Source organism: Hyaena hyaena, unplaced genomic scaffold, assembly GCF_003009895.1.
Source record: "Hyaena hyaena isolate Hyena2069 unplaced genomic scaffold, ASM300989v1 scaffold_0, whole genome shotgun sequence".
Lineage (NCBI taxonomy): Eukaryota > Metazoa > Chordata > Mammalia > Carnivora > Hyaenidae > Hyaena > Hyaena hyaena.
The window spans coordinates 12,704,758-12,720,194 of record NW_024080632.1 but is presented as its reverse complement, the minus strand read 5'-3'; the positions used below and the strand labels follow the sequence as shown (position 1 = coordinate 12,720,194).

At 44.4% G+C, this 15,437-nt stretch overlaps 2 non-coding genes across 2 annotated transcripts; both read left to right on the top strand.

Annotated features, from left to right (window-relative positions):
- Positions 1–1,510: 1,510 nt before the first annotated feature.
- On the top strand, positions 1,511–1,651 carry LOC120223934. The gene has a single exon (XR_005526427.1). It is a non-coding gene; the product is annotated as a U4 spliceosomal RNA (small nuclear RNA).
- A 597-nt stretch (positions 1,652–2,248) lies between these two features.
- Positions 2,249–2,389, top strand: LOC120223869. The gene has a single exon (XR_005526401.1). It is a non-coding gene; the product is annotated as a U4 spliceosomal RNA (small nuclear RNA).
- The last annotated feature ends 13,048 nt before the right edge of the window (positions 2,390–15,437 follow it).

The following is a 15,437-nucleotide window of genomic DNA, read 5'->3' as shown; positions in this document are numbered from 1 at the left end:
GATTTTAGGGGCGCCTGGGTGGCTCAGCAAGTTAAGCTTCTGCCTCTTGATATCTGTTCAGGTCATGATCTCAGGAACCAAACTGTGAGATCAAGTTAGCTTCAGTACAGAGCCTGCTTGGGATTCTCTCTCTCTCTCTCTCTCTCTCTCTCTCCCTCTCCCTCTCTTTCTGCCCCTCTCCCCACTTGTGCAAGTGCACACACACACTTTCTCTCTTTCTCAAAAATAACTGATCTCTACACCCAACCCAGGGCTGGAAATTATAACCCCCAGTTCAAGAATAGCATGCTCCACCAACTGAGCCGGACAGGCGCCTCTCATGTTTGAATTTTTTTTTTTAATTTATAATAAAATGTTGGGGGAAATGTCACTTTCTTAGAGACTATTTGCATCTTAATGAGTAGCAAAAACCAAAGGTGTTTTGGAGAATATAGTTCAAGGACGATAGAAGTCCAGATATAGGTTTGTGACAGCTTTCCACTTGCCAGGGAAAAACAGGCAGTGGGAGTGAGAGTTACCTCAAACTTTGTGAACTGTGGACATTTCTATGAAAATAGCCTTTTCCAGGCTATCTCCTCTGAATTAAGGTGTCCAGCAGAAAACACTTTGGGATTAAAAAAGAATTACTTAAAAAAAGAATTATTGTATGACCCAGAAATTCCACTTCCAACCATATACAGAAACAAATTGAAAACAAGGATTCAAATGGATATTTGTATGCCACTGTTTGTAGAAGGATTATTCACAAGAGCCAAAAGGTGGAAACAAAGCAGATTCATAGAATAATAGATGGATAATAAAATTCCATACAAAAGAATATTAGCCAAAAAGAGGAATGAAATTCTGATATATATACTACAACGTGGATAGACCTTAAAACGTGAAATAAGTCAGACAGGTGCCTGGGAGTCTCAGTCAGAAGAGCATGCAACTCTTGATCACGTGGTCCTGAGATCCCAACTTGGGTGTAGATATTATTTAAATAAATGAACTTTTAAAAAAAGCCAAATATTGTATGATTTCGCTTATATGAGGTACTTACTGAAGTCAAATTCATGGAGACAGAAAGTAGAAGTTCCTAGGGGCTGGGAGAAAGAGAAATGGGGAGGGATGTTAAATGGTTAAAATGGTACATTTTATATTAGGTACAGTTTACCACAATTTTTTTAAAAACACTATTTTGGAGAAGATAGTTTCTCTGTGAACCGGGAGCCAAGGGAATAGCATGCTGATACAGCCCATTTTTCATCTGCCCCAACTCATTCTATGAATTAAGTTATTAGCATATTTCCTCCCATAATGCTTTGCTTCAGACTCCATCAAAGCTTAGTTAGGTGAAATCAAGAAATGGAATCCTGAGAAACAGCTCAGACATTTTCAAGAGATCTTCATATGTCTGTATAATTTTCAACCAAAGAATAATTGATAGTTTTTCCGTGAGACTCAAAATCACTTTTTTGTAATAGGAAGCTTGTCTATTGGGGGTGATGAGTAGGGGGCGGTGTCCGGTAGCTTTGCGCAGTGGCAGTATCGTAGCCAATGAGGTTTATCCGAGGCGCGATTATTGCTAATTGAAAACTTTTCCCAATACCCCGCCGTGACGACTTGAAATATAGTCGGCATTGGCAATTTTTGACAGTCTCTACGGAGACTGAATATATCAGTTTGAAAAAACAGGAGTTTTGTATTATCTTGATAGGTTTAGGCGCCTTCACTTTTTTTAAGTCAGGTTCTCGTCTCTTCTCTTTTTGGGAGAACCCAACCCGGCTTAGCTTCGTGGAGTGTCAGCAGTTAGATACTTTTCCTTGATTTTATTTTTGTTTTACAGGCTGCAGTTTTTTTCTATTGCTTTTGCCAGTTTGTTCGGGATTGTCCGAGAAAGTCTGCTTATGACTCTTGTTCCCTCAGTAGGTTGCTACTTGTCCTTTTTTGTTTCGCTCTGGTTTTCCCCGTCTTCCCGCTGCTCCGTTTTTTCCTCAAAATTCAAGTCTAACCTGGTCATCCCTGTGATGTCATGGTGATTTGCATAAGGTTACCCAGCATCCCTAGCGAACGCACGCTCTCTTCCAAAATCTGGGTATTCGACATGAGTCCATCCAACGACAGTGAGCCTCCCGTGCAGACCGGCCCTAAATGTGACAGCTGCAAGCAGAACACATCATATACACGAATTCGCCGGCAGCCGCTCACCCTCACTGTAAAGGGAGTTGTCATCTGTGGGGGAGCAGGGTGCGTGCTCACGTTCTCCAGCTTTGCGCAGTGGCAGTATCGTAGCCAATGAGGTTTATCCGAGGCGCGATTATTGCTAATTGAAAACTTTTCCCAATACCCCGCCATGACGACTTGAAATATAGTCGGCATTGGCAATTTTTGACAGTCTCTACGGAGACTGAATTTCTTCTGTGTTGAAAGTAAGTGGAAGCTTAGGGAATGCCAGGATCGCGTGTAGTAGGAGTTTACAGTTAAATCGTGATTTGGGGTCTATGCTTTCTTAGGTTAGGTCCAGTTTCTTGTTGTGGATTTTTCTGTTACAGTGAGGAGGAGGTTACCTATCTTACAATTCACGTGATCAGTCCTATTGAGAGTCACGGGTTTTCAAAGAGGAAAGGAACTCGAGTTTTTTAACCTATATATAACCTATAGTTTTTAAACCTAAAAGTTTTTTTTTTTTTTTTTTTAAAAACGCAACCGAGAAGGAAAAGAACTGAGTACAACTGAGTACAATTATTTACTCAGTTCCCATTATGAATTTTCAGGCAGAGCAGTGCTGGAAACCAAGTCACCTTAACCCTAGTGGTGTATTGGAATTCGGTACACCGGCTGCCTCTATCCCCCACTCCCCGTAGCCCCACCTCCCCATCTCTTCCCACTCCCTTCTGTCACTGTAGTTGGCATTTTCCAGAGTTCTATATAAATGGAATCATATGGTATAGGACTTTTGGAGATTGACTTTTTCACTAAACATAATGTCCTTGAGGTCCATCCGGGTTGTTGCATGGATTAATAGTTCATTCCTTTCTCTTGCTGAGTGGTGTTCCGTTTGTGGAAGTACGGGAGTTGGTTCAATCGTTCACCCTTTGAAAGACATGTGAGTTGTTTCCAGTATTTTGCCATCACCAATAAAGCTTCTAAGAACATTCCTGTACAAGGTTTGTGTGAGCAAAGGCCCCTGGCTGGGACTTTTAGATCAGTCAGTAGAGCATGAGACCTTTGATCTTGGGTCATGAGTTCAAGCCCCATGTTGGGCCTAGAGCTTACAGAAAAAGGAAAGAAAGGGGGGGGGGGGCTGAGCGGCTCAGTCAGTTAAGTGTCTGACTCCAGATTTTGGCTCGTCATGATCCAAAGGTTTGTGGGCTCAGGCCCCCCCTTGGGCTCTGTGCTGGCAGTGTGGAGCCTGCTTGGGATTCTCTCTTTTCTCTGCCCTCCCTTGAGTACTCTCTCTCTTTCAAAATAAATAAATAAACTTAACATGTTTTTTAAAAAGGAAAATAAACCTACCAAGTTTTGTGTAAGCATAAATTTTTAATTCTCTGGGCCATATTGGAAATGATATGTTTAATTTTGTAAAAAATTCCCAGATTACTTTCTAGAGTGGCTGCATCTCTTTTCTTTTCTTTTCTTTTCTTTTCTTTTCTTTTCTTTTCTTTTCTTTTCTTTTCTTTTCTTTTCTTTCTTTCTTTCTTTTTCTTTCTTTCTTTCTTTCTTTTTCTTTCTTTCTTTCTTTCTTTCTTTCTTTCTTTCTTTCTTTCTTTCTTTCTTTTTCTTTCTTTCTTCTTTCTTTCTTTCTCTTTCTTTTTCCTTTCCTTTTCTTTTCTTTTCTTTTTTCTTTTTTAAGTAGTGTCCATGCCCAACATGGGGCTTGAATTCATGACCCTGAGATCAAGGGTCGCATGCTCTACTGAGCCAGCCAGGCACCCCGACTTTATTTTCCATGTGCAGTCTTTTAAAATCTAGACAAGTCTCCCTGCCTTTTTTATTTCCTTCATGACATTGATTTTTTTTTTTTTTTTTAAGAATCCAAGACAGGTGTCTTTTAGAAGTCCCACATTCTGACTTCATCTGATTCTGTCCCAAGGTGTTGATTAACACACTCCTTTGTCATCGTATATTTCCTGTAACCAGGACTTCCCAGCTTGATTAGATTCAAGAAAACTTCAAAGGTGGCTCTGTGAACTTTGTATGGCATCTTCCATTTTTCAGTGATGTTGAACTTAAGCATCTGGTTAAGGCAGTAACTGCTCTCTCTATTGTACAAGTAATCAGTAATCTGTGGAATGAACACTAGCTGTAGGAACCGTTTGATACTAGAAAAGCCCTTTGCTTTCCATCACCACTCTCCTCAACTACTACCTGATCAGCCATCAAATCTGGCTGAGTGAGATAAATTAATGTCACTCTGTCTCCAGAACCCAGGATAGGTCTCCTAGGACTGGGGAAATACCCTGCATTTAGGACTAATGGTCCCAGAACTCAAGAAGAGTCCTCAGATAAGTCAATGGATCAGAACTGAGCAAACCTGATAGAAAGAAGAGGTCAGTGATAATTGCTCAAAGGGGCACCCTGGAGACCCCATGTTCAGAACTTCAAGAGCAGCCAGGGGTGCGGTCCAGAAGCTGAAATTTCAATATAAATATCCTTGATGGTGTGATCTGGAAATGCACCCCAACCATCTCTTTCCACCTTAGCTGGTTGCCAAGATGGCTAATCAGGGTATCAAACCAGGTCTGACGGAAGTAGAAGATGGTGCTCCCTCCCACGGCAAATTTTGTGTTGGCCAGAATGTCAGACGATGCTCTGGCAAACACTGACCCATGTGTGTGTGGGGGGGGGGGGGGGGGGGGGGTAATTTTCTTAGAATTTATAATGGCAAGTAAGTAAGATAATNAGAATGTCAGACGATGCTCTGGCAAACACTGACCCAGGGGGGGGGGGGGGGGGGGGGGAGGGGAGAGTAATTTTCTTAGAATTTATAATGGCAAGTAAGTAAGATAATGACTGACTGGTGAACAAACACAAGAGAGAAAAGCATGGAGTAACCACTGAAAAGGTGAGCAAATAGTTTAAGGAAAACAAAATGATGTTTGTATTTTTAAAAAGGTAAATTTTATCAAATATCCATGTGATATTTTGCTCTCAGCTGTATCAGAATCCTCTTTTGGCTGGGTAATTTGAGTTCCAATGCCCTTTTTTTTTAAAAAAATTTTTTAAAATTTTTTTTAAAAATTAAATTGAAGTGAAGTTTTAAAGTGAATCCATATTGTTTTCTGCTTCACAACCTAAATCTTTTTCTGGTTACAAACTTATTGCATGTTTGTATGTAAAACCCAAGCATCATATATATATATATATATATATATATATATACACACACACACATATGTATATATATATATAATTATATATATATATGAAGAGACAAAGACTCCCCTACCATAATCCCACTTCAACTGGTAGAAGAGAAAGCCATAGGTCAGACTATTCCTCCAAATTATTCTATTCCTATATCAACATAATTATTTACAAACATTGAGTTATACTGTACAGACAGTTCTACCATTTCCTTTTCCTTTCTGCTAAATATCTTGTGGGCATATTTTCCATGTTAGTACATAGCTCCCCTCTTCCTGCGTGGATATATCCCATTTCAGCTAACCAATCCCCTATGCATGGGCATTCGGAATGTTTCCAGTTTTTCCTGATTATAAGCAATGCTCCCATGAACATCCTTGGAAGTACAGCTTTGCCTGCTCATGGGATATTTCTAGGGAAATTCTCTGGAAGTCTGATTGCCTGCACAAAGGCCATACATATTTTGCATTTTGAGAAGTGGCCCCAAGTCAGCTTCCCCAAAGCTATACCGATGTATTCACCCACAAAGCCACATTGGAGAACATCTGGAGAATGCTTGATGTGTATGTTTGGATGTGTTCCGCAGCTTTCACAGGGCTCCACCCTGTTAGGTAAGGAAAGAGGGAGGGACATGAATTCACATCCAGTTCCAACACTTGTTTATTTCCAGCTCCTTTCCAGACAGAGAGCAGGGAGAAGCGTCTGGGTTGGGTGAGGTAATCCTGACCCTGACCCCTCCACCATGTAGGGAATTATCTTTGGAAACATCAGCTTCCTTGCAGCCAACACTCCCTCCCCCCTCCCTTCCATCCTGCTGCCGCAGCCATCCCAGACCCCCAGGGTCCAGGGTGGGAAAGCCTAGACTCCGAGGACTATCTCAGCAAGGAAAGGACTCACCAGCCCCCAAACAATCTTCTTAGTGTTCAAGTCACTGCAGACTGTCTGTAACAATCCCTGGCTTCTCGAGGTTAAAAATATCCCATGCCAGAGGGGCCAACAGTGTCTGTCTCAGAAGAGAGCTGGCTCTCCACTGCTGGGGAAATTAACTAAGACCAATTGACTTTCTTCTGTGAAGCTTTGAAGCCAGACTTTCTGGGTTAAAATCCTCACTCCGCTATTTGCTAACCTATGTGACCCTAGACCTCTTCCTTAACTTATCTGTGCCTCAGTTTCCCTGGCTGTAAGAGGAGTGTTGGGATCTCATCCATCTCAGAGGCCAGCGGGTCTCCACCCTGGCTGTGCCCAAGAATCGGCTGGCGAGCTTTTAAAGATCCTGATGTCCAGGCTGCATTCTAAGCCCGTTAAATCCGAATTTCTGAGGACTAGTGTTCTGGGCAAAAATGTATCTATTTTAAAGTTTCCCAGAGGATTCTGATGTGCCATAGAGATTTCGTGAGTATTGCATGATATTGTGAGTACTGAATGAAAAGTGTTTCTGCTGGTGACTGACATAGAGTTGAACGCTTTGGTAGGGTTTGTGGGACCAATTATCTAAGCCTGGGTGGTGGCCAGGGAAGGCTTCCTGGAAGAGGGATTAACTGAGCTGTGAACTAAAAGAGAGGAGTTACCCTGGACAAAGAGCACAGGATGAATTTCAGCAGGAGTTAATGGCACCTTCAGGCATCTGGAGTCTGGGGGATGTGGCCTCCAGAGTCACACATTCCCTGTGACTGGAGCTGAGAAGGGAGAAAGATGCATTGGGTCCCCTGATGAGGTTAGGGGTCACGGAAAATCACTCGGTTTCATGCTGGTGTCCTGAAGGATTATTTCAGCAGGATGGTAAGAGACCCAGACCATACCTTCCCTCCTAATTCAGAGGCAGCAGAGCCTTCCTAAGGCACCGTGTCCAAGCCAGCTGGGGAGCTCCAGCTTGCCAACAAGCGGCGGCTCCACCGCCAAGCTCCCATTTCATGAGCCGGCCTGTGGACTCTCATGTCAGACAGTCCTGGCTTTAAATCCTGACTTTACCACTTTGTACCTAATGTGGCCTCCGGCAGGTGACTTTCCTTACAAGCCCCACTTTCCTGGCCTGTAAAACAGACATGAAATCCCCATTAGATTTTTGCAAGGATTAAATGAGATGATCTAAAAGATAGCATGGTACATCCCATATGTTAAACAAATGTTTCCAATGATAATCATTCTTCTTTTTAAAAATAATTATTATTCTGGGGCCGCCTGGGTAGCTCAGTCGGTTAGGCATCTGACTTCGGCTCAGGTCATGATCTCCTAGTTTGTGAGTTCGAGCCCCGCATTGAGCCCGCTTCAGAATTTTTCTCCTCTTCTCTCTCTGCCCCCTCCCCTGCTGGTCCTCTCTCTCTGTCTCTCTCTCTGTCTCTCTCTCTCAAAGTGAATGAACTTAAAAAATAAAAGTAAAAATAATTATTCTGAATAATGATTCTGTAATAGTAAGTATTAATCTGATTAATAATATTCACGATCTTGATTCCGCAACCCTTTGGTGGCTCAAACGATTCCCAAATTTGTCCCTTTCTCTCGCAGCCCTAAAGTCCCACTTTGGTTCTCCCATAATAATTAGAGCTTCAGTTTCTCAGCCCTTTTCCTGCATTTTTCTTGTTGTTGAATTCACATAACAACCTTGGGAGGCATATGTTTTATTATCCAGATTTTACAGGTAAGCCAACAGAGGCTCAGAGTGGTTAAGCCACTTGCCCCAAACCACCCAGCTAAGTATCAGACCTGCAACCTCATACACATTCAGTGATGAGAAATCTGAGGCTCAGAAAGATGAGGTATCATGGCCAGGGTCACACACTTGGCAGGTGGCAGGGCTGGGATTCCAACCCTTGTCTGTCCTGTGATTCCTGGACTCTAGACACTTCCCCCAGAGGGTGAAATGGATTCACCCTCCAAACCACCTGGGGAGATAAGCAGGGGAGGCTGGAACCTTTCATTCTTGCTGCCCTTACTCAGGAGCTCTTTTGAACACCAGCCCCTTCTGGAATCCCTTTCCCACCACCTGCCTTCCATTCTTCAAAACTCAGTTCAATATTCACTCCCTTCCAGGAAATATTTCCAAACTTCAATTGAATCACTCTTAAGCTGTTGATTCCCCTTCATGTTAACATCTGCAGTGTCATTTTTACAGTGTTACTATTTCATTTCATTTCATTTCATTTTGTATTTTATTTTATTTTTTTTTAAATATATTTTTATTTATTTCTAAGAGAGAGAGAGAGAGACAGCATGAGCAGGGGAGGGTCAGAGAGAGAGGGAGTCACAGACTGAAACAGGCTCCAGGCTCTGAGCTGGCAGTCAGCACAGAGCCTGACGCGGGGCTCGAACCCACGAACCGCGAGATCATGACCCAAGCGAAAGTCGGACGCTTAACCAACTAAGCCACCCAGGCGCCCCTCATTTTGTATTTTAGAGAGAAAGAGGGTGCACAAGAAGGGGAGGGGAGAGAGAGAGAGAGAGAGAGAATCCTAAGCAGGCTCCATGCTCCATGTGGAGCCTGATGTGGGGCTGAATCAAGAGTGGGATGCTCAACCGACTGAGCCACTAAAGCACCCCTGTATTTATTTTAATTTTATTTTTTATTTCTATTTTTTAAATGTTTATTTTTGAGAGAGAGACAGAGACAGAGAAAGACAGAGTGTGAATGGGGGAGGGGCAGAGAGAGAGGGAGACACAGAATCCAAAGCAGGCTCCAGGCTCTGAGCTGTCAGCACAGAGCCTGATACAGGGCTCGAACCCACAAATCGTGAGATCATCACCTGAGCCCCTGTTGGATGCCCAACCGACAGAGCCACCCGGGTGCCCCTGTATTTTATTTTTAAAATATTAATTCATTATGGGAATAGGTAAGATCACACATGTGGTTCAAAGTTCAGAAGATTCAATGGGGTGCCTGGGTGGCTTAGTCGGTTAAGCGTACGACTTTCGCTTAGGTCATGGTCTCACGGTTCGTGGGTTCGAGCCCCGCGTCGGGCTCTGTGCTGACTGCCAGCTCAGAGCCTGGAGCCTGTTTCAGTCTGTGACTCCCTCTCTTTCTGACCCTCCCCTGCTCACGCTGTCTCTCTCTCTCTCCTAGAAATAAATAAAACATTAAAAAAATTTTTTTTAATATTAATTCATTATGGGAATAGGTAAGATCACACATGTGGTTCAAAGTTCAGAAGATTCAATAGGGTGCCTGGGTGGCTCCATTGGTTAAGTGTCCAACTCTTCTTTTATAGTTCATTGTCAAGTTGGGTTCCATATAACACCCAGTGCTCATCCCAAGAAGTGCCCCCCTCCATGCCCATCACCCCCCTTCCCCTCCCCCCACCCCCATCAGCCCTCAGTTTGTTCTCAGCATTCAAGAGCCTCTTACGGTGGTTAAGTGTCCAACTCTTGATTTCAACTCAGGTCATGGTCTCATAGTTCATGAGATCAAGCCCCATGTCAGGCTCAGTGCTGACAACGCAGAGCCTGCTTGGGATTCTGTCTCTCCCACTTTTTCTGCCCCTGCTCACTTGCTCTCTCTCTCGCTCTCTCTCAAAAAAAAAAAGTTCGGAAGACTCAAAAGGGTACTTAGTGAAACTCTTTCCACTCCTGACTTCAACCACTTTGCTCCTGCTGCCCCACCCCCTGCCAGTTAACACAAGCGTGTGTGTTCTTCCAGATCTCTCAGCATATAGGAGCATCTCATAGACAAATATATTATTTCCCACTTTTCCCCACAAATGATACACATGTTACACACAATGTTCAGTTTTATTTTTTTAGATCTTGGAGACTGTTTCATATTAGTACCTAATGATCTTCCTGGATCTCTTCTGTGGCTACATAGTTTTCCATTGTAGGACTGTATGTAGTTGATTTAACCATTCCCCTGTGGAGGGACACTTGGGTTGTTTCCAGTCTTCTGCTTGTAAAAACAGCACTGCAGGGGCGCCTGGCTGGCTCGGTAGAATGAGTGATACTTGATCTCGAGGTCATGAGTTGGAGCCCCACGTTGAGTGTACAGTTTACTTAAAAATTAAATCTTTTAAAAAAAATTTTTGTTTTTAAAAATTTATTTCTGAGACAGAGATTGAGAGAGAGAGAGAGAGAGAGAGAGAGAGAGAGCATAAGCAGGGGAGGGTCAGAGCGAGAGGGAGATACAGAATCCAAAGCAGTCTCCAGGCTCTGAGCTAGCTGGCAACATAAAGCCTGATGCGGGGCTCGAACCCACAAACCATGAGATCATGACCTGAGCTGAAGTCGGATGTTTAACCAACTGAGCCACCCAGGCAACCTTTAAAAATTAAATCTTAAAGGGAGAGCCTGGGTGGCTCAGTCAGTTAAGTATCTAACTTCAGCTCAGGTCCCACAGTTCATGAGTTTAAGGCCAGCATTGGGCTCCGTGCTGACAACTCAGAGCCTAGAGCCTGCTTTGAGTTCTGTGTCTCCCTCTCTCTCTGCCCCCACCAAAATGAATGAACATTAAAAAATATTTTTTAGGGGCGCCTGGGTGGCTTGGTCGGTTAAGCGTCCGACTTTCGCTTAGGTCATGATCTCGCGGTTCGTGGGTTCGAGCCCCGCGTCGGGCTCTGTGCTGACTGCCAGCTCAGAGCCTGGAGCCAATTTCAGAGTCTGTGTTTCCCTCTCTCTCTGACCCTTCCCTGCTCACGCTGTCTCTCTCTCTCTCCTAGAAATAAATAAAAAATATTTAAAAAAAATATTTTTTAAATTAAATCTTAAAAACAAACAAACAAAAACAGCACTGCAGCTAAGGCCCCAGGACCTGAGATTTTGTTGTCAGGCCCAAGGAAATTCTGTGACTGGTCTGTGGTGGAGTGGCTGGGGCTGGGATTCTTATCCTGATCGTGCAATAGCCCCACAGCCCAGGCAATCCGTCTCCTTATGCCTCAGAGTGTCCCCAGCCTTTCCTTCTTTCAAATAATATTTCCCAAACACCTGCCATTCTGGACACTGGTGAGAAAGATAAGCCCAGTCCCTCTTCGCATAGTGCTGACATTTTAATGGGGGAGGGAGAGTCACATAATCAACAGGTAAACAAATAAATATAGGACATAATGTCAAAAGGTGAAAGTAAATAAAATAAACCAGCATAAGCGGACAAAAGGTCTGACGAGGGGATGGAGGGACTGTAGATAAAATGTCCAGGACCCACAGAGGTGACTTGTGAAATGAAACCCCAGTGATGAGCAGGAACAGCCATGCCAAAATCTGGGAAGAACATTCCAGAAAGAGTCTCGCAGCTGTGAAGGCTCCGAAGTCAGAGCTGGTTTGCTGTGCTCAAGGGACGTAACAGAGCAACACGAATCAGGGGGGACTGGAAAAAGACAAGATCCGGGGTGCGGCCTTGGAGATCCTTGTGAGGATTTGGGGTTTATTCTCAGTGCAACAGGAAACCACGGCACTGGTGAAGCAAGGGAATAATAATGTGACAATGCACATTCTTTAGACATTCCTTTGTGACCCAGCCATTCCACTCCTAGGTAATTATCTAGGAGAACTGAAAACATATGTCCACACAAAGACTTCTATAAGAATGTTCATAGCAGCTGTATTCATAGTGGCCAGAACAGAAGACACAGCCCACATATCCATCAGTAGGACAGTGGGGAACCAGAGTGTGGCGCGCCCATACAAAGGAGTACTACTCAGCAATAAAAAGGAGCAAACTCAGGGCGCCTGGGTGGCTCAGCCGTTTGGGCATCTAACTCTTGACCTTGGCTCAGGTCACGATCTCTTGATTTGTGATTTTGAGCCCCTCAACGGTGTGAAGCCTGCTTGGAATTCTCTCTCTCCCTCTTTGTCCCTCCCCCACGCACAGGCGCACTCTCTCTCTCTCAAAATAAAGAAGTATTTTTAAAGTTTATTTGTGAGAGAGAGAGAGAGAGCGAGAGCAGGGGAGGGGCAGAGAGAGAGAGGACAGAGGATCTGAAGTGAGCTCTGCATTGACAGCAGAGAGCCCGATGCAGGGCTTGAACTCCCAAACTGCAAGATCATGACCTGAGCTGAAGTCGGAAGCTTAACTAACTGAGCCTCCCAGGTACCCCTAAATAAACACTTTTTAAAAAATGTTTTATTTATTTCTAGGAGAGAGAGAGAGACAGCGTGAGCAAGGGAGGGTCAGACAGAGAGGGAGACACAGACTGAAACAGGCTCCAGGCTCTGAGCTGGCAGTCAGCACAGAGCCCGACGCGGGGCTCGAACCCACGAACCGCGGGATCATGACCTAAGCGAAAGTCGGATGCTTAACCGACTAAGCCACCCAGGCGCCCCAACACTTTTTTTTTTTTAAAGGAGCAAACTCTTGGTACATATAACATGGATGAATCTCAGGAACATGCTGAGGCAAAGAAGCCATACCTCCCCATATACGCAAAAAAAGAGAATATATATTGTCTAATTCTGTTTCTATAAATATATTATAAAGAAAATGCAAAGTAATCTCTAGTCATGGTAAGCAAATCAGTGGTTACCTGGGGCCAGCAGAGGACAGGGGATCAAGTGCAAGGGGCAGGAAGGAGCAATGGGATGTTCTATATCTTGATTGAAGCAGTGGTTACATGGGTGTAAACATCTGTCAAAGGCCATTGAACTAGTACACTTGAAACAGGTGCGTCTTATTAGGTATAAATTGTACTTCAATAAAGTTGATTTTTAAAAATGCTTATTTTTGAGAGACAAAGAAAGGGAGGGGCAGAGAGAGAAAGAGAATCTCAAGCAAGTTCCGTCAGCACAGAGCCTGATGTGGGGCTTGAACTCATGAACTGTGAGATCATGACCTGAGCAGAAATCAAGAGTCAGTCGCTTAGCTTAACCGACTGCACCACCCAAGCAGCCTAATAAAGTTAATTTTTAAAAAAGGATAACATTGGCTTCTGGGTGGAAAATAGACCCCAGGAGCCCAGTTTGGAGCTTAGTGTAGTAATACCAGATGGTGGCTTGGCTGCCACTGGGGAGATGGCATTGTAGGTGGAAATAGCGGAGGGAGGGACGCGGATTACCCTCAGTAGGTGGTGGGCACGACTGGCTGTGGAAGATGAGGGCAAGGGGGACTGGTGATGGCCTCCAGGTGTGCACCTGTTCTAATACACATGAATACATAACACATGTCCCCTTAGGTGACTTGGGGACACGGAGGGTGGAGCAGCTTTGGAGGGGAAACCCAGCCCCCTTCACCCACAGAAAGCCTGGACAGTCCCTTGAGATCCCTTTTGCCCCTGTGGTTCTTTGTGTGAAACCCCTCCCTTCGCAGGCAGGTGTGGAGTCGGTCACCGAGTCGGAGCCTCACCACTGCCACCTTACGGAGGAGACTGGTAACTGGGAAGCTGGGATTTCAGCCGAGGTCTCCCTTTCTGTTCGATTGTTCAGTCCCCCCCCTCCCCCACCCCCCCAGTGCTTCTCGGCGGCAGCCCAACTGCCTCAATGAAACAGTGCCCTTGAGGAGTGGCCGTGCAAGGGAAGCGTCCCAAGCTCCATCACCAGTTTTGCTGTCACTAAGAACCCACTGCGCTGTAACTGTAACTAACTAAACATTTCTCTGTAAATGACCTGGGTTTTCATTTAACTCGGCTTCATCGTAAATGCGATACCGTATTTACTGAAAAACACCCACATGTACGTGGACCTGTACATGTCACAGCGGTGTTGTTCAAGAGTCAGCTGTTGTCCGGGGCGCCTGGGTGGCTTAGTTGGTTAAGCGTCCGACTTTCGCTTAGGTCATGATCTCGCGGTTCGTGGGTTCGAGCCCCGCGTCGGGCTCTGTGCTGACTGCCAGCTCAGAGCCTGGAGCCTGTTTCAGTCTGTGACTCCCTCTCTCTCTGACCCTCCCCTGCTCACGCTGTCTCTCCTCTCTCCTAGAAATAAATAAAACATTAAAAAAAAGAGAGAGAGAGAGTCAGCTGTTGTGGTTTTATGCGATAATTGGGTCATTTTCTAATACACGTGAATACATAACTATTAAATCTCAGGGCACATGGGTGGCTCTGTCGGTTAGGCGTCCGACTTCGACTCAGGTCATGATCTCCTGGTTCCTAAGTGCGAGACTTGAGATTTGCGTTGGGCTCTGTGCTGACAGCTCAGAGCCTGGAGCCCCTGCTGACGATTCTGCGTCTCCCTCTCTCTCTGCTCTTCCCTGGCTTACACTCTGTCTCTCTCTCTCCCTCTCAAAAATAAACAAATATTAAAAAAAAAAAAAAAAAAAAGGGGGCACCTGGGTAGCTTAGTCGGTTAAGCATCCGACTTTCGCTTGGGTCATGATCTCGCGTTCGTGGGTTCGGGCCCCGCGTCGGGCTCTGTGCTGACAGCCAGCTCAGAGCCTGGAGCCTGTTTCAGTCTGTGACTCCCTCTCTCTCTGACCCTCCCCTGCTCACGCTGTCTCTCTCTCTCTCCTAGAAATAAATTTAAAAAAACATTAAAAATTTCTTTTAAAAATTTAAAAAAATAAAAAAAAAATCTCTACCTGTGTACCATTTACACATCTCTCATTCCTCTGCTGGTGCTTATGCCCCATCTGTGGGGACGGGGGTCACTCTAAAGTGCCATGTGCAAGTCGTGCTTACAAAATATCAATTATACATTTATCTGGACACAGCGGGGGTGGATAGCGCTTTGTCAATACTCAGCAAAAACACGGACAAACAGAGCACTTAACCTCTGATACAGCACTTCCACTCCTAGGAAGCGATCTTCAGGTAATAATTAAGGATGCACACCAAGATTTTTTTTATTATGGACATTTAATTTTTATCTTTTAGTTGATCTGTTGTTTTTTTTTCCCCCTAAATTTGTTCCTACAATGAACAACTACTATAAAGAAAACCTCCACATGTATATTGTAAGCTCTGGAATTTACTTTTCTAACATTTTAAAAAATTTTTATTTATTATTTTTATTTACTTATCTTGAGAGAGAGAGTGTGAGAGCAAGCCAGAGAGGGGCAGAGAGAAAGGGAGAGAGAAATCCCAAGCGGGCTCCATGCTGTCAGCGCAGAGCCCAATGCGGGGCTTGAACTCAGGAACAATGAGATCACGACCTGAGCCAAAATCGAAAGGTAGATGCTTAACTAACTGAGCCACCCAAGTGACTCTCGTTTCTAAATCTTCCCCCTCCCCTTGAATCCCTTC